This window comes from Giraffa tippelskirchi, chromosome 13 (genome assembly GCF_054371585.1).
Source record: "Giraffa tippelskirchi isolate mGirTip1 chromosome 13, T2T-mGirTip1v1.2.pri, whole genome shotgun sequence".
In the NCBI taxonomy this organism is placed as follows: Eukaryota; Metazoa; Chordata; class Mammalia; order Artiodactyla; family Giraffidae; genus Giraffa; species Giraffa tippelskirchi.
The window spans coordinates 9287858-9306688 of NC_137287.1; the positions used below are offsets into that span (position 1 = coordinate 9287858).

The 18831-nt window shown below is 45.2% G+C and overlaps 1 protein-coding gene and 1 long non-coding RNA gene across 51 annotated transcripts in view; one reads left to right on the forward strand and one right to left on the reverse strand.

The window, feature by feature from the left end:
* Positions 1-14312: 14312 nt before the first annotated feature.
* Positions 14313-15512, reverse strand: LOC145532579 (uncharacterized). The gene is made up of 2 exons (XR_014073379.1): positions 15445-15512; positions 14313-15181 (listed from the first exon to the last, which is right to left on the reverse strand). It is a non-coding gene; the product is annotated as an uncharacterized LOC145532579 (long non-coding RNA).
* The window catches only part of GTF2I (general transcription factor IIi), an 83082-nt gene continuing 78707 nt past the window's right edge, over positions 14457-18831 (forward strand). For 35 of the 50 annotated variants that reach the window (XR_014073352.1, XR_014073355.1, XR_014073366.1 and 32 more), the window contains exon 1: positions 15222-15578. The gene's annotated coding sequence lies outside the window, so the exon portion shown is untranslated. Of the gene's footprint in view, positions 14673-15221; positions 15579-16126; positions 17519-18831 lie in introns of those variants that run through there. The other 15 variants (XR_014073358.1, XR_014073360.1, XR_014073375.1 and 12 more) reach the window with 4 other exon arrangements.

Here is an 18831-nt window from a genome sequence, read left to right on the forward strand (position 1 = left end):
AATGGCCAATAAGCACTTAAAAAGATGCACGGCTTCATTCATCATTAGGGAAATACAAATCTAAACAGGCACAATGAGATACCACTTCATAACCACTGGTGGTGGTGACTTAGTGTATTTGTTTGTTATTGTTTAGTTGCTAAGTCATATCCAACTGTTTGTGATCCCACGGACTGCACTCTGCCAGGCTCCCTGTCCATGGGATTTCCCAGGCAAGAATACTGGAGTGAGTTGCCATTTCCTTCTCCAGGGGATCTTCCCAAATCAGGGATTGAACCGATGTCTCCTGCTTGGCAGATTCTTTACCATTGTGCCACCTGAGAAGCCCTCACACCCACTAGTATGACTAGTATTAAAAGCTGGCAAGCACAGACACACACACACTAATAAAACAAGAAAATTGCAAGTGGTGGCGTGGATATGGAAAAATTGGAACCCTCCAATTATTGTTAAGTGGGAATGTAAAATGGGGCAGTCCCTGTGGAAAACAGTGTGATGATTTCTCATAAAGTTAAACACAGAATTACCATATGACTGGACAATTCCTCTTGTAGGTCTATATCTAAAAAAATGAAAAGAAGGAATCAAACAGATACTTGCACATGAATGTCCATAGCATCATCATTATTATTTTTTTAGTTCTACCAGTTTATTGCTACCAACCCATCTCCTTCCATCCTCATGCATGCATGCTCAGTCATGTAACCCCATGGACTGCAGCCCATAGCCAATCAGTTCAGTTCAGTTCAGTCACTTAGTCGTGTCCGACTCTTTGCGACCCCATGAACCGCAGCACGCCAGGCTTCCCTGTCCATCACCAACTCCCGGAGCTTACCCAAACTCATGTCCATTGAGTCGGTGATGCCATCCAACTATCTCATCCTCTGTCGTCCCCTTCTCCTCCTGCCTTCAATCTTTCCCAGTATCAGGGTCTTTTCAAATGAGTTAGCTCTTCGCATGAGGTGGCCAAAGTATTGGAGTTTCAGCTTCCAATGAACACTCAGGACTGATCTCCTTTAGGATGGACTGGTTGGATCTCCTTGCAGTCCAAGGGACTCTCAAGAGTCTTCTCCAACACCACAGTTCAAAAGCATCAATTCTTTGGCACTCGGCTTTCTTTATAGCCCAACTCTCATATCCATACATGACTACTGGAAAGACCATAGCCTTGACTAGACAAACCTTTGTTGGCAAAGTAATGTTTCTGCTTTTTAACATGCTGTCTAGGTTGATCATAACTTTTCTTCCAAGGAGTAAGTGTCTTTTAATTTCATGGCTGCAGTCACCATCTGCAGTGATTTTGGAGCCCCCAAAAATAAAGTCTGAAATTGTTTCCACTGTTTTCCCATCTATTTCCCATGAAGTGATGGGACCAGATGCCATGATCTTAGTTTTCTGAACGTTGAGCTTTAAGCCAACTTTTTCACTCTCCTCTTTCACTTTCATCAAGAGGCTCTTTAGTTCTTCTTCGCTTTCTGCCATAAGGGTGGTGTCATCTGCATATCTGAGGTTATTGATATTTCTCCCGGCATTCTTGATTCCAGCTTGTGCTTCATCCAGCCCAGCGTTTCTTATGATGTACTCTGCATATAAGTTAAATAAGCAGGATGACAATATACAGTCTTGACGTACTCCTTTTCCTATTTGGAACCAGTCTGTTGTTCCATGTCCAGTTCTAACTGTGGCTTCCTGACCTGCATACAGGTTTCTTAAGAGACAGGTCAGATGGTCTGGTATTCCCATCTCTTTCAGAATTTTCCACAGTTTATTGTGATCCACATAGCCAAAGGCTTTGGCATAGTCAATAAAGCAGAAATAGATGTTTTTCTGGAACTCACTTGCTTTTTCAATGATCCACCGGATGTTGGCAATTTGATCTCTGGTTCCTCTGCCTTTTCTAAAACCAGCTTGAACATCTGGAAGTTCACGGTTCACATACTGTTGAAGCCTGGCTTGGAGAATTTTGAGCATTACAATAGGTGGCAATGATCCAGCCAACAAATAGATACAGCAAACATAGCATATACGTATGATGGAATATTATCCAGCCATAAAAGGGATGAATTTCTGATGCATACAACAACATGTAACCTTAAAAATATGTTGATTGAAGCCAGTCACAGAAGGACAAATGTTGTATGATTCCACTCTGATGAAGAGGTATCCAAAGTAGGCAAATCCAGTGACTTCTGGTGGTCCAGTGGCTATGATACGTGTTCCCAGTTCAGGGGGCCCAGGTTTGATCCCTGGATGGGGAACTCAATTCCACAAGCCACAACTAAGACCCAGTGCTGCCAAATAAGTAAGTAAAAATAAATATATAGAAAAATCCAATAAGCAAAGTCAAAGAGACAGAAAGTAGATTAGAGGTTACTAGGAGCAGGGAGAAAGAGAAGTGTTATTGCTTAATGGATAGCTTTTTGGGTGATGACAAAAGCTCGGGAAATAGGGTGATGGTTACACAACATGAGGAATGCATGTAATACCACTGAATTACACACTTAAAATGATTTCAATGGTAGATTTTATGTTATATATATCTATTTTACTACAATAAAACAAAACTGAAATCCATATCAAACTGAAACTTACTCTTCAGCTACTTATAAAGACTGAAGGGGCATGTCAAAGGGAAATGTTTCTCACTGTTTAGGTAATGATGCTGTTTGTCTGAAGAGGACTCGGATGAGGATTAGGGAGGCGAACCCATGCTAAACAAGCTGGCGCAGACTGAACTAGAAAACCAAAATACCTATTCACCTAGTCACAGTTTATAATGAGAAGCAGAAACGTGCGATGGACCAAAGGCGCTTTTGTTCTAAGCTGTTTACGTTATGCCTGCAAACTGTACTGAGAGGGAAATCCCTGCCTCGCTGGGGATTTCCCCGCTGATTGGCAGCGGCCGGAGAGGTTGCGGCAGGGTTCAGCGGTACCCTCGGCCCTTTCTTCCGCCTCCGCATCCAGGACCGAAGTACCCTAGGAAACAGTTCCTTCGGCCACGTGCTTCCGGGATTGGCACAGATGCTGGCAATGAGCGCGCTGCGGGCCACCGATGAAGCCGATCAGCTGGCGGTGCTAGCAGAGGGGAACGGCAGGTCTACCTCGGCCACGCGCCTGGAAAACGATGGCCCGGGGCTGCGAGGGAAGTGACGAAGCCTCCGAGGTTTGGGAGCCCAGGAGGCGGTCCCAGGCGCGGACAGTCAACGCGCCCCACCTGGACCCCCGGGGACCCAAATGGGGCGGTAAACTGGAAACCCCCAGACAGGCCAAGCAAAGGAGGGTGAAGATGAGAGATAGAAATACAGAAGTCTTGCTGTGGGGAGAATATGTGGGTGTTTGTGTATACAGGCAGCTCTCTCCCTCCCCTCACCTCTCTTTCTCTCTCTCTTCTCTCTTGGTGTGGGCGAGGATTTTCTTACCGTTGGTTAACACCAAAGACATGGGGAAAAAATGGATAACTCGGACCACGTAAAAATGAAACTTTTCAGTACAACAGCAACACACAAAAAATGTCACAAACTGGGGAAATATTTGTGACCCCTCAAACACAACATTTGCTTTCATTTGGAAAAGCAGTTAAGGATGGAGGAGGGATAAATTAGGAGTTTGGAATTAATATATATACAGTATTGTGTATAAAATAGATAATTAACAAGGACCTGCTGTATAGCACAGGGAACTCTATATTTTGGAAAACCTATAAGGGAAAAGAATCTGAAAAAGAATACACATTATATATATGAATATACATATAAAACATGTCTATATTTGAACCACTTTGCTGTATACCTGAAACTAACACAGTGTTGTAAATCAACTGTACCTCAATTAAAAATAAACAGCACTCATGCAATAAATAAAGGGGGAAAAAGAGACCAAAGGACCTAAATGTGAAAATGCAAATGATTAGTTTGCAAAAACATAAATGCAAAGGGCTAACAAAAATATGAAAAGATGCCCAACTTCGTTCACAATGTGCACATTAGAACCACTAAAAAATCTTCACTTTCCACTGAGATTGGGCAGATGTGGAGGAAATGGGCATTTTCACACTGTATGTATAGTGGTGCTATCTTTCTGGCAAGTAAACACAATACACAGTGTGGATCAAAATTTTAGGTGCATAGACTTTTTTCTTTTACATTTAAAAATTCATTTAAATTTTTTATTGTGGTGAGAATATGTGACATGAAAGCTGTGCTGTTAACATAGTGTCAAGTGTATATTATAGTTGACTACAGGTACAGTAATTTACAGCAGAATTCTAGAACCTGTTCACCTTGCTTAATGAACTTTATCCCTGTTGATTAATATCTGCCCATTTCTCCTTTTCCCCAACCCCTGACAACCACCATTCTACTCTTTGAGTCTACGAGTCTCACTATTTTAGATATCTCACATTAGTGAAAGCATGCTGTATTTGTCTTTCTGTGACTGGCTTATTTCACTTAGCATAATGTTCTCAAGGTTCATCCATGTTGTTGCATGCTGCAGATTCTCGTTTTTGAAGGATGAATAGTATTCCATATGGGCTTCCTTGATGGCTCAGAGGGTAAAGAATCTGCCTGCAATGCAGGAGACACAAGAGATGTGGGTTTGATGCCTGGGTCAGGAAGATCCCCTGGAGAAGGAAATGTCAACCCTCTCCAGTATTCTTGCCTGGGAAATCCCATGGACAGAGGAACCTGGCAGGCTACAGTCCATGGGATAGCAAAAGAGTTGGACACAACTTAGCAACTAAATAACAACAACAACAAATATACCACTATAGGTTTCCCTGTCTGCCCCACCCCCAGGGTGCCTCTGATTAGAGGTATGAGAAGTGTCAATGAAAAATTAAGCAGTCAATCTAAGAAAGAAATGTAAAACTTATTCGAGCCAAATTTGAGGATTATAACCCAGGAAGAGCATCTCAGAAAACTTGAGATCTGTCTACCTGTTAGAAGTCAAGGCACAGTTATGTAAGTTTTCTGGGACATTTCATTAATGTACATCAAATGACATATGATTTTTAAAATTGATTTTATTAAAGTATGGTTGATTTGTAATGTGTTAATTTCTGCTGTACAGCAAAGTGATTCCATTATACATTTATGTACATCCTTTTTCATGTTCTTTTCCATTCTGGTTTATCACAGGATATTGAATGTAGTTCCCTTTGCTATACAGTAGGACCTTGGTGTTTAGCCATCCTATCAGTTCAGTTCAGTTCAGTCGCTCAGTAGTGTCCGACTCTTTGCGACCCCATGAATCACAGCACACCAGGCCTCCCTGTCCATCACCAACTCCTGGAGTTTACCCAAACCCATGTCCATCAAGTTGGTGATGCCATCCAACCATCTCATCCTCTGTCGTCCCCTTCTCCTCCTGCCCCCAATCCTTCCCAGCATTAGGGTCTTTTCCAATGAGTCAACTCTTCTCATGAGGTAGCCAAAGTATTGGAGTTTCAGCTTCAACATCAGTCCTTCCAATGAACACCCAGGACTGATCTCCTTTAGGATGGAGTGGTTGGATCTCCTTGCAGTCCAAGGGACTCTCAAGAGTCTTCTCCAACACCACAGTTCAAAAGCATCAATTCTTCGGCGCTCAGCTTTCTTCACCTTCCAACTCTCACATCCATACATGACCACTGGAAAAACCGTAGCCTTGACTAGCCATTCTATATATTGATGTAATAGTTTGCATCTGCTAAGCCAAACTCCCCACCCATCCCTTAGGAATGATATCTTTTAAGGAGTTGTCTTGTTGATGCTGAGAGAAGGTTGCTGTTTGTGGTTGAGCATGTTGAGGATGCGGGCGGTGTGGCTGATACAAAATGCAGATACAACGATGCATCATGGGGAGAGAGAGGAAGTCAGAGAAGGAGGAAGGCAGAAAAGAGTTTTTCTGTTTACATTTTTCTTGTCTTGCCAGTGATAAATAAAACATGGATTTTATTTCACAAATCGAAGAGAGTTTCTCCTCAATTAAAAAAAATTTATGTTATTTTATTTTTAAAAATTCTTTTTTTAAGATATATGTGTTTATTTTTATTATTGGTTTTTTAAAGTATTTATTTATTTGGCTGTACCAGGTCTTTGTTGTGGCATGCAGATCTTTAGTTGCAGCATGGGAACTCTTAGTTGCTTCATGTGGGATCTTAGTTCCCTGACCAGAGGTCGAACCCCTTACTCCCTGCACTGGCAGGGTGGAGCCACTGGACTGCCAGGAAAGTAGTCATCTTTTTTTTTTTCAGTTCTACCAGTTTATTGCTATCAGCCCATCTCCCTCCACCCTCATGCATGCGTGCTCAGTCATATAACCCCATGGACTGCAGCTCACCAGGCTCCTCTGTCCATGGACTTTTACTGGAGTGGGTTGCCATTTCCTTCTCCACTCATCTTTTAATATTCGTTGCAAACGCTACCTCTTCCATTTAAAATTGCCTGCTTTCAGGGATTCCCTGCCAGTCCAGTGATTAAGACTCTGAGCTTCCACTGTGGTGGCCCAGGGTTCGATCCCTGGTCAGGGAACTAAGATCCCACGTGGCCAAAAGGAGCAGCCAAAAATAAAATAAAGTTGCTCGCTTTATCATGAGCCACCTCATACTGTCTCATTGTGTTTATCTGAGTGTACTTTTTATTTGATTCATTTGTCACATCAGCCCAGCTGAGATGACTCTAGCCTGCGAAGACATCAATAGTGAAGAATCTAGACTTGGAGACATGCTGATTTAGCTTAGAATCTGGATTTTGCCATCTGTATATCAGTGGCCAAGTGACTTAATCTTTCTGAGCCTTTTTTAGCATAGGAGGAAGTTCTAATCACCTACCACAGGGGGTAGCTGTCAGTGTAGTGAGGTAATCTCAAGTGCTGAGCACAGCATGTGGCATGGAGGGGATGCTCAGTAAGTGCTTCCCCTTATTATACATTTCTGAAGGACAGAAACCTTGTCTCAGTCTTTCCAGAATTGAATCAGTGCTCAGCCTCTTTCTGTTGCTCACTTTGGGGTCAGTCTGAGTTCATTTGGGACTGAACTGCACAGTTTGCTGGAAAAAATGGAAGTCAAAAACCCCAGGTACAAGCCGAAGCCTAGCTAACCTCTCTCCTTAGCTTCTGGGGAGGGAGAGACAATGGTTGGTGTTCCATTCCACTACTCGGAAAGCAGTCCTTGACCCACTGATGATGGGCTAACTTCACATTTGAACAGTATCATTTTGGGCTTATTTTTTCCCTGCTAATAAATTTCCTTTTATTCTTAATTTCTTTTAACATTTTTTATTTTGATTTTATTTATTTGGCTGTGTGGGGTCTTATTGCAGCACATGGGATCTTCAATCCTAGCAGCTCCATCCGGGATCTTTAGTCATGGCATGGAAACTCTCAGTTGTGGTTTGTGGATCTTAGTTCCCTGATCAAGGATTGAACTTGGGGCCCCAGCGTTGGGAGTCTTAGCCACTAGTCCATCAGGGAAGAAACCCCTTTGGTGGTAGTTTAGTCGCTAAGTTGTGTCTGACTCTTGCGACCCCATGGACTGTAGGCCACCAGTCTACTTTGTCCATAGGATTTTCCAGGCAAGAATACTGGAGTAGGTTGCCATTTCCTTCCTCAGAACTCCCTTTACTCTTAGATGAAAACTTACCCATTGTATTTGCCTTAGTTATAATAAACACAGGTTCAGGAGGGGGTTAAAAAGATTGCTTTGATTCACCAGAAAAAGAGGCCTGGTAAATGCAAAGATAAGAATCAAGCACTCAGACATGAAGCTGGTATTTGAAACAAAATAGAAAAGGGAAAGAATGAGGCTATTTTTTTTTCTTAGTATTGAGTCCAATACTGATTTTACAAATGATACTTTGCAAGGCTATCAATTATATTTTATTTAGAAATAATTTATTTGACTGGATTTTTTACTCAAAGGTTTCTGAGTACAATCTTCCTGGCAGAGATAATATTCGAAAAGGAAGTGCTGCTTATAATATCAGTTATTTTATTAGTTGCATCACTTGATCTGTCAGATTTGATTACAGGTTCACTGAATCCAATGATAAGTGTTGTTGTTGTTCACTCAGTTGTGTCCCACCCTTTGTAAGCCCATGGACTGCAGCATGCCAGGCTTCCCTGTCCTTTGCTATCTCTCAGATTTTGCTCAAATTCATGTTCATCATATCCAATGATAAGTGTAAGTATCTGTGAATAGATTTTCCTAAATCTTAGAATAAAAAGAATTTTAAAAATCCTTAAGTAGTTATAAAAGAAACATGGACATTTTGTTCTTAATATATTTTAAAATACTGCTTTGAATGCTAAATTATACCACTTAATATTTTTAGAACACTTAACTAAGATTTTATAAAGTATTTTCATTTACATGTTGCCTGATTCCCCCAAATCCCTGAGGGAGGCAGGGAAAATACTATAGTGGTTTTTTGTTTTAAAAAAGGAGTTACACAACAATTACCGCAAAAGTCACATAATACTAAATAGAAGATAACACTCATCTGCATGCGTGTGTGCTAAGTCGCTTCAGTCGTGAACAACTCTGTGTGACCCCATAGGCTGTAGTCTGGCAGGCTCCTCTGTCCATGGGATTCTCCAGGCAAGAATTCTGGATCCTCCTCCAGGGGGTCTTCCTGAACTTAAGTCTCCTGCATTGTAAGTGGATTCTTTACCATCTGAGCCACCAGGGAAACCCAACATTCATCTAAATCCAGCTAAGCAAGTGAAAGGGAAAAGCATTTAGTCGTGTCCAACTCTGTGCAACCCCATGGACTGTAACCTGCCAGGTTCCTCCCTCCATGGAATTCTCCAGGCCAGAATACTGGAGTGGGTTGCTGTTCCCTTCTCCAGGGGATCTTCCCAACCCAGGGATCAAACCCAGGTCGCCCGAGTTGCAGGCAGATTCTTTACCATCTAGCCACCAAACCAACCCATAAAACTGTTTATTTCAATTGGTGTTACATGAATATTAGATTCACAGCACAGGCCAGATGTTTGCACAAAAAGGCATAGCAAGAACTAGAAAGTCTATTTAGGTCACATCTACATTATTAATTATTTATGAATAAATTATAACTTGGGTTTATTTATTTTTTCCAGCTTTGGAAGAGTTCTGTCAAAGATACTGTTTCCACAGTCGTAATATTCAAATGGTCCAAACAAGAAGCTGTTCACAAATAGTATTTTATAAACAATTCTTAAAAAAAGCATCCTTGTAATAACAAAGGATTTACCTGTTAGAAGGCATATACCCAGGCAGAAGCTAACGATGTCATTTTGGCCCTACCCATGTGATCTGGACAAGGCATGGAATTCCTAACTAAACCCAGATCTAAAAGATCAAACTATTATTTTAATCAAGATATATATTCTTCATTCCATTCTCTCTATATAAGTAGTAGATTGTTGGGTGGCATCACTGACTCGATGGACATGAGTTTCAGCAAGCTCCGGGAGTTGGTCATGGACAGTGAAGCCTGGGGTCCATGGGGTCGCAACGAGTCAGACACAACTGAGCGACTGAACTGAACTGATACCATAAAGAAAACCCAAGAAATTGGACCCGAAATTTATTGGTCCTGCATCAAGCAGAGTTATAGGGAAAAAGACCTCTGTTTAGTGTTCATCAAAAGATGGATCTACTTTGACAAATGGGTATGTCAAGAGTGTCTCAGCTTTTGCTAGAGTTATGGTTTGGGGCAATATAAAATATAGGACAGGGTCACAAAAAGATTAATTATTCAGTTTGGATTCCAACCAAACATCTTTTTAAAAGGAGCACTAGGAAATTTCCTGGGGGTCCAGTGGTTAGGACTTGGAGCTTTCACTGACAGGGCTTGGATTCTGTCTCTGGTGTGGGAGCTAAGATCCTGCAAGCTGTGCCAAACAAACAAACAAAAAAATCAAACAAAAAATCACAGTGACTTTGACCAAGTGGTGGAGGCGCGTTTCTGTCAGCAAAGGCGGCTGATAGGGGGATGGGTCCTGTGATAATGGAGAAAGCAGATTCCTGACACCAGTATTAAAAATCCAAGATGGTGATGATTTTTCAGGACTAGTGAAGGCATTCCAACATTGCCATGTGACTTGCTATTTAAAAGCAGTTAACAAGGCTGTGTGTGCTTGGAGATTGTGTGAAGATGCATTTAAGTTGGTGGAAGAGCTCACACTTGTTTAGATCTGTCTCTAGCCTGGCTGAATCTCCTCTGACTTGGCTTTTGTCTCCCACAGACAGCAGCACCCCCCTCCCCCTTATCTGCGGTTTCACTTTCCACGGTTTCAGTTACAGGCATTTGGAAAACATTACAGCCATCCCTTGGTCTAGAGGGTGATTGGTTCCAGGGACCCCCCCCCACCTTCCCAAAACCCCCAGGTGCCAAAATCTGCAGAAGCTTAAGTCCCTTATATAAAATGGCTGTAGGATTCACATACAGCGTACACACACCCTCCCTTGTACTTTTAATGATCTCTGGATTTATAATACCTAACACAATACAAATGCTATGTAAATCATTGTAAATACGATGTAAATGCTATGTAAATAGTTGCTGGGCACCCACCCAGCAAAGGTAAGTTTTGCTTTTTGAAAGTTTCTGGCATTTTTTTGTTTGTTTGTTTTGGAATATTTTCCATCCACGGTTTGTTGAATCCGCAGATGCAGAACCCGCGGATATGGAGGGCTGGCTGCAGATGGAAAATTCCAGAAATAAACAATTCATAAGTTTTAAATTTCACGCCCGCCCGCTCCATCCTGCCCGGGTTGTGAATCATCTCTTTGTCCAGCATATCCTGCCCGGTAGTCTCTTGGTAGCTGCCTGGGTTATCAGATCTACTGCCGAGGTATCAGCAGTGCTTGTGCTCAAGTTAACCCTTATTTTACTTAATAATGGCTCCAAAGCGCAAGAGTAGTGATGCTGGTGGTTCAGATATGCCAAAGAGAAGCCGTAAAGTGCTTCCTTTGATAGAAAAAGTGAAAGTTCTCGACTTAGTAAGGAAAGAAAAAAAATCTTATGCTGAGGTTGCTAAGATCTACGGTAAGAATGAATCTTCTATCCGTGAAATTATGAAGAAGGAAAAAGAAATTCGTGCTAGTTTTGCTGTAGCGCCCCGAACTGCAAAAGTTACAGCCACAGTACGTGATGAGTGCATAGTTAAGATGGAAGAGGCATTAGATTTGTGGGTGGAAGACATGAACAGAAAGCGTGTTCCTATTGACAGCAACATGTTGCGTCAGAAAGCACTGACCCTCTATGAAGACTTCAGCCAGGGAGCCCCTGAAACGAGTGACACCAAGCCCTTTACTGCCAGTAAGGGATGGCTATACAGATTCAGGAATAGGTTTGGACTGAAAAATATAAAAATTACTGGACAGGCTGTGTCTCCTGAGGAAGCAGCTGCTGCCCCGTTTCCAGCGGAGTTGAAGAAGTTGATTAAGGAGAAAGGATGTTATCCAAAGCAAGTCTTCAATTGTGACGAAACCGGGCTCTTCCGGAAGAAGATGTCCAATAGAACCTTTATTCATAAAAATGCAAAGGAGGCACCAGGGCGTAAAATGCGGAAGAACAGATTAACTCTGGTGATACCTGGAAGCTCACCTCATCATAAGAAGGGTGAGTATAGTGTAATAAGATATTTCGAGAAAGAGAGAGACACCACATTGCATAACTTTTATTGCGATACATAGTTATATTGTTCTGTTATTAGTTATTATTAATCTCTTGTGTGTGTTCGCTCAGTTGTGTCCGACTCTTGGCGACCCCCTGGACTGTAGCCCCTGGACTGTAGCCCACCAGTCTCCTCTGTCCATGGAATTTTCCAGGCAAGAATACTGGAACGTGTTGCCACTTCCTTCTCCAGGGTATCTTTCCAACCTAGGGATTGAACCTGCATCTCCTGCACTGGAAGGTGGATTCTTTACCACTGCGCCACCTGGAAAGCCCATTAATCCCTCACCGTGCATAGTTCATAAATTAAACTTTGTTATAAGGGACTAACCTGGTGGTCTAGCGGTTAAGATTCTGTGCTTCCACTGCAGGGAACTTGGGTTCAACCACTGGTCGGGGAACTAAGATCCTCATGCATGGCCAAAAAAAACCCCCCAAAACAAAGAACTTTACTATAGGTATGTACATACAGGAAAAAAACATAGTATATAGAGAATTCAGTACTATCCTCATAGATAAGGAGGGGCTACTGTATGCACTAGAATGGAGTGCCCTGTTTTTGGACACTCACCTGCAGGACTGCATATGCTAGGTTAAACATTTAAAGAGAGAGATGTGTATGAAATAATTTGAAATAACCTGCAGGATTCTGCCAGCTGGGAATTCCCTGGCAGTTCAGTGGTTAGGACTCTGAGCTTACACTGGGGGCGGTACAGGTTTGATCTCTGGTCGGGGATCCAACATGCCACACGGTGCAGTCAGACCGAAATCTCAGTCTTGGTACACACATTGTGTTATGTTGAATGTGATTCTAAACAAAAGTTGAGTGTGATTTGAACAAAGGAGGATTCCATAAGAAATCACTCCTAAGTATACAAATCAATTTTTTTTTTTTTTTGTATTTTTCATTTGTTGCTCAGCCCCTAAAACAGCACTGTGATCTTGTGTTGGAAAACAGCTGGCTGTGCTGAGTTGGTATCTCAAGTGGCTTGTAATTCTGATCACCATTAACATGCATCTGTACCAATGAGGTGAGGGGAAAAACTGGTTAACCAACAGCAAGTGCACCACTAACAGCCAAGGTGAGCTGGGTCTTAAGACTGAACATGTATGATATTTACGACTGTAAGTATGAATTTGAGGGTTAAATCTGCTAATAGCAGTACATGGGGAAAAAAGGTTGACTTCTATACATTGTTCATTGTCCCCAAACGGCCAGCTTTCTGTCCAGAGGCAATTCAAAACCACCTAGTTTTAAGACCAGCTTTAGGATTAGATAGTTCAACCTCAACCTCAAGGAAGCTGAAGTTGTTCATGAAGCAGCAGCAAAATTTCAGAGAACTGTTAACTTCATAAAAAGGGGACTGTCTCCCACATGAGTTTTTAATGACAAGGGTAATTGTGACTAAATGAACTCGTCTTACTTCCTAACACCCTTCCAATGCTCCTCCATGACTCCACCACACCCACGGCATCCTCCTATCACCGTCCTCAACTTCTCAGTATTCCCAATAATTCGTTCAAGACCAAAAAAAAAAAAGTTGTGTTAGTCCCTCAGTCGTGTTGGACTCCTTGCCATCCCATGAACTGAAGCTCACCAGGCTTTTCTGTCCATGGAATTCTCCAGGCAGGAATACAGGAGTGGGTAGCAATTCCCTTCTCCAGGGGATCTTCCCGACCCAGGGATTAAACCCCAGGCCCCCTTGCATTGCAGGCGGATTCTACACCGTCTGAGCCACCAGGTAAGCCCTCAGGGCTCCTGCTGCTGCTGCTGCGTCACGTCAGTCGTGTCCGACTCTGTGCGACCCCATAGACGGCAGCCCACCAGGCTCCTCCGTCCCTGGGATTCTCCAGGCAAGAACACTGGAGTGGGTTGCCATTTCCTCCTCCAGTGCATGAAAGTGAAAAGTGAAAGTGAAGTCGCTCAGTCGTGTCCGACTCTTCGCGACCCCATGGGCTGCAGCCTACCAGGCTCCTCCGTCCATGGGGTTTCCCAGGCGAGAGTACTGGAGTGGGATGCCATTGCCTTCTCCCTCAGGGCTCGTATCCCTCCATAAAACATCAACTAATTCTCACAGCAGCTGAGTTTGCAGCTCCTGGGGTGGTTGCTATCACCAGATGAATTGTAGGCTTCTCAAGAGTTAATGTTTATCCCTAAGTATGTCAGTTGTACTTGGTATTGGGAAGATAGAATTTAAATATTCCAAAATGTTAATGAAGTATGAGTGCAAAAAGAAAACTGTTCTTATGAAAAACTAAATCCTGTGCAGAAACTTGACAAAGGAGAGTCCTAATCAAATTAATCGAGGACAAAATGACAGTCAAAGATTGCAGGGGAAATCGGGAAAATGTAGACGTCTTCTGGAATCAGATTGCTTCGCAGGGATCTTTAAATTCTCCATCTGTTTTAAAAGAAATCCAACATAGACATTCTAGATGAGGCTTTATGGGTGCGGTCTACGGAAGAAGATGGGGAAGGCTAATCTGCGAACCCAAATTCAAAGGAAAGGTCTTGGCCCTACATCAAAAGACTAGCTGCTCGGAAAGTTTTCTTGCGAGCGACAAAGGCTGGAAAAAGCGCCGTGGTCGCCACCTACCGAGGAGGAGGGGGAGGGGGGAGGATGGCCGGCGTGGCCCGAATCTCCGGCAGGGAGAAACATCACATAATCACTCGATTTTGTGTTTTTACATAAACATATAAAATCTCTGGCCTCGAGTTTTTTAAACTTCTAACTTGGGGTGAACAGTAATATCTCACCATTTCGAAATTCGCGAGCTAATGAAAGTTGAGATGCCAAAAAAAAAAAAAAATACCGGGGGGGTGGGGTTTGAGGAAAATTGCTTAGCGGTTGACAGAACAAAACGGGCTGCAAGTCACGTTTTCTGCTCGCCCTCCATGGCTTTTCCGTCTTAAGTTTCCTTCTACATGTCGAGTGAAAAGTGAGCAAAGCCTGGAGGTGGAGGGGTAAATAAAAACAGAATGGTGCCCTTCCCTCGCCCAGTCCGAAGTTGCGGCAAGAGTCTCTCGAGGCAAGCTTTAAAAACTAACAGGAGTTCTTTGTGTCCCGGAGGGTGGTGCAGGGCGGAAGAAGTCCCTTGGCGGAGCAGGGAAGGCGGCAGGCCGGCCTGGGGCTCCCCGGCTTTTGCAGTATTCCAGCCTCTCAATTTGCAGGGAATCTCGGATGCACGAGTGAGCGCGAGCCATGGGACCGTGGCTGCGGCCGGCTGAAGCCTGGCAAGGGAGCCGACTCGGCCTGGATTTTCATCCCTGCGTCCCCGCTCCCCTCCCCCACTCGGGCAGCCGCGCAGGCCCCAGGTGCAGCCATGTTCCTCGCTCCCACCACCCGCGCCTCCATTGACAGTCCTTGCCCGAGAGGGCCGGGCGCCGAGCTCGCCGCGTCCTCGGGCTCCGGGCTGGTCAGCGCGAGGCTTCCTGGGAGTCGTAGTCCAGCGTCCCCCGCCGTCGCGTTGGTGGGGACGAATCAGAAACTACAACTCCCGCTGGGCGGCGCTGCAGGTGCGCACGCGCAGCGCGCCTTCTAGGAACAAAAAAAAAAAAAAAAAAAAGAGGAGGAGGGTGAGAGAGAGAAGCTCGGAGAGCAGAGAAAAGGGGCCACCGATCGCCCCCCCGCTTCCCCGCACGCGCTCGCTAGCCGTGGCCGCCCGCCTGCAGCGGTTACCCCGGCCTATCCCTCGGTTCCCCTGTGAGAGGATCTAGGCGCTGAGCGAGGCCCTGCCAAGGGCGGCCATGCGGCGGTGACAGGAGCTCGGCCGAGACGCTCGGGCCCCCTCACCCTCTCACCTCCTGCCCGCTCGCCGGCCCGTCTCAACCCCAGGCTGCTCCGCCGCGGCCGCAGCTCGCGCGCGCGCGACCCACATTCGCTTCCCTTCGGCGCCCCCCCGGCCCCGGCGCTGTCTGGAGGCGGCTGCACTCGGGTGAGTCCCCGTCGCCTCATCCCCGTTCCTCCCCACGCACCCCCGCCCCGGTTGCCATCTCGAGCAGGGCTTTTATTTTGAGACTCGCCCCCTCCCTCCAGGGGGGCGGCCTGCACGGACGGAGGTGGGGGTCTGGGGACCGTCGGCGGCCGTGTGTGTGGGGGCCCCTCACCCCGCCCCCCCACCAGCCCCGGGCCGCCGGCGTTGGGGGTGGGGCAGGAGCAGACGCGGTCGCGGGGGACGACAGTTGACGCGCGCGCCTGGGTGCGTGGGGGAGGGGCGCGCGCACCGGCGCGGCGTGTGGTGGTGGGGGGGCGCCTCACGCGTGAGGCCCCCGCGCGCGAGCGAGCGAGCGAGCCTGCGGGCTGCGCATGCCCGGCCCGCTGATTGGCCGGCTCGGGCGGTGCGGGTGCGCGCTCGGTGCCAGGCCCCAGCGGTGGGGTCGCGCTCGGACTGGTGTCTCCGGGGCTCGTGCGCCCGGGCAGCAGACGCGCCGGATTGGCCGGCGGGCGGCGGGGGTGGGCGGTGCCGCGCTGCCTGGTAACTGCGGCCGGCGGGCGGGCGGGCCGCGGAGCGCCGCCCCTCCCCGCCCCTGCCCGCGCCCAGGTGGAGCCCGGGAGTGGGCTTTGTCCCGGGCCGGCGCGCCTGCCCCCGCGAGGCCTTGCTCTTTGGGGGAAATAAACACAATGACCGGAAGGAAAACCTCAGCCTGCAAGCTTGGGAAAATAAGCCATCGGGATTCGGCTAGTATCCAGAGGGGTTTCAGGGAAGAAGACCGAAAAAAACCAAAACAAACCCCAAAAGCAAAACCCCTGCCCTCGTTACTCCCGACTTTGTGATTATCCAAGTTTTGCCTTTTAAGAAAGCTATTTTTTTTTTTTTAACTGTTCATGGTTTTGCACTCGTTGGTGTCTGAGAATGTTCAGACATCGGGTCTAGTTGGAGTAGCGCCCACTGCTTGGAATGCGGGGCTCCGGGCACGCTTCTTGCGTTCAACTTTGCTGCAGACAATGGCTTGATGGGCCGCTATGCGTAAAAGTGGTCTCTGGGTGCTCAGAAAACAAAAGGGGAACTTAGTTTGCAGACGAGCGTGTGCATTAGAGTGCCGGGCGGAGGCCGGGTCTTACCCACGCCTCCAATCCCTCCCCCAACTCCCAGCTAAGCCCCAGGATTTGGGGTGACCGATTTTATGTCCTACAGCATATTTTTCCTGGTCCGTTTTCCAGCCACTGCAGTCTACTACTGTGCACTTTTCCTTTCGCCTGCTTCTTGTGATCTTGGCTCACACCTGTAGGCTGGAAATGACTTTTTCTTCCCTTGAGGCCGTGGAACTCTATTGGGCATAGGCAGTCACTTCTTTAAAGCCTTCTCTTATAATGTTGGGTCAGAATTTGTTGCTTCTTACGGTCCACTCGTTTGCCCCTCTTCATTTCCTCTGGGAGTTTGGTTGGTTCTGCTTTGTGTACACGTGCCTTGGCCTGGTCACTAGGTTTAAACTCTTGGAGAGGTAGGGATTAAGCCGTTTCTGTCTGTCTTTATCTCCGGTCCAGTCTGCAACCGTCAAAACTCATGTGAGTAGCGACAGCTAGTGCTTGAATAATGTTTTTATATGTCAGGCATTGCTCTTAGAAACTTAACGTGGTTTTCTTATTTAATATTCATAACAACCCCGTAATTCCATTGTTTAGAAGAAGAACAAGTCTAGAGAAGCTGGGTGATTACCTCTTGGTCACCAAGCCAGTAAACCTTGAACCTTTATGACTCTTAGCCCTTAGGCCATTGGTTCTCAGAACCCAAGCATCCCCTGCGGGGCTTGTTAAAACACAATTGCTGGGCCCCACCCCAGATGTTCTGATGCTGCAGGTCTGGGATGGGCCGGAGAATTTGCATTTCTGTCCAGTTCCCAGTTGATGCTACGGCTGCTGCTGAGGAGAAACACGGTGAGAACTAGTCACTCTGGTATGAAATTACGTTGTGAGGGAAGTTTATTCTAGGGCATGCTTTTCCTTACTTTAAAACGAGGTCTTTAATAATCAAAATAATTCAGACTGCTTACTGTAGATTACTTGGCAAACAGGGAGTTAAGAATTTTTGTTTATCTTGGCAGACAGAGCAGCTGGAACTCCCCAACTCTTCCCCCCAACCCTCAGTTCCATGCACCAGTGATTTGACTAACTTTTAAGAAAGTGACTGCAAAGACTTTGTCATTAAAGCATAGTAGGCTTGGGCATTCATTGTCTGGGGCACAAGTCTTGGTGAGAATGATTTTAATTTTTAGTATAATGGATTTCTGTTTTGGGAAAGTAAGTAATCTTAAATTAGATAAGGGGAGTGGGATTAGTTTATAGTAATGCTCTATCATTTTATTTGGATCATCCTTAGATCGATGGTGTGTTCCAAAACAAAATATAAAAGACAAGGTCTCTGCTCCAGTAAATCAAAACACTGAAAAAGTACCAAACACTTCACCTTTTCTGTTATTACTGGTGACCAGCTATTTACCTTGCATTCCACCTAGTTAAATTGTATCATGTGTCATTCTTCATTGAAAATATGAATTTTTCAAATATTGCAGTCCTCTTCACATAACTGCTGTGGTGTAACTAACATGAAATTGTCTTAGTGGCTTAAACAGATGCTGATCAAGTGATTTTTATATTTGTCTAAGGGAAAGCATTTTTTTGAAGGATTGTTTGAGATGTAATTCTCTTTGAGAATGGTATTAAATTTCACTTTTCCTGAAACGTATTAGAGGTAATCTACCTGAAAGATATGGGCTTCCCAGGTGGCCTGCAGGTAAAGAATTCACCTGCTAATGCAGGAGACAAAAGAAATTTGATTCAGCCCTTAGGTCAGGAAGATCCTCTGAAGAAGGAAATGGCAACCCACTCCAGTATTCTTGCCAGGAAAATCCCATGGACAGAGGAGCCTGGTGGGCTATAGTCATGGGGTTGCAAAGAGGCAGACACAGCTGAATACACACTCACACACAGCTGAAAGATAATTACCACGAATTTTGTTAATAGCAGTTTACTGAAGGTCCTTACATTGATACCTTTTTTCTTCAAAAGTTGTCTACATTTATTTGAGTTAAGCTTATTTATTCACTGTTAACTAAAAGAAGATAGGAAATGTAATTAATCAATTGTTCGTTATAATTGCAGAGTTGGGTTTCCTTGTAATCAGGGAGCTTAAGTGGCAGTATGGCAGTGTGAGGAATGTGAAGTGAAAGCCATTCAGTCGTGTCCGACTC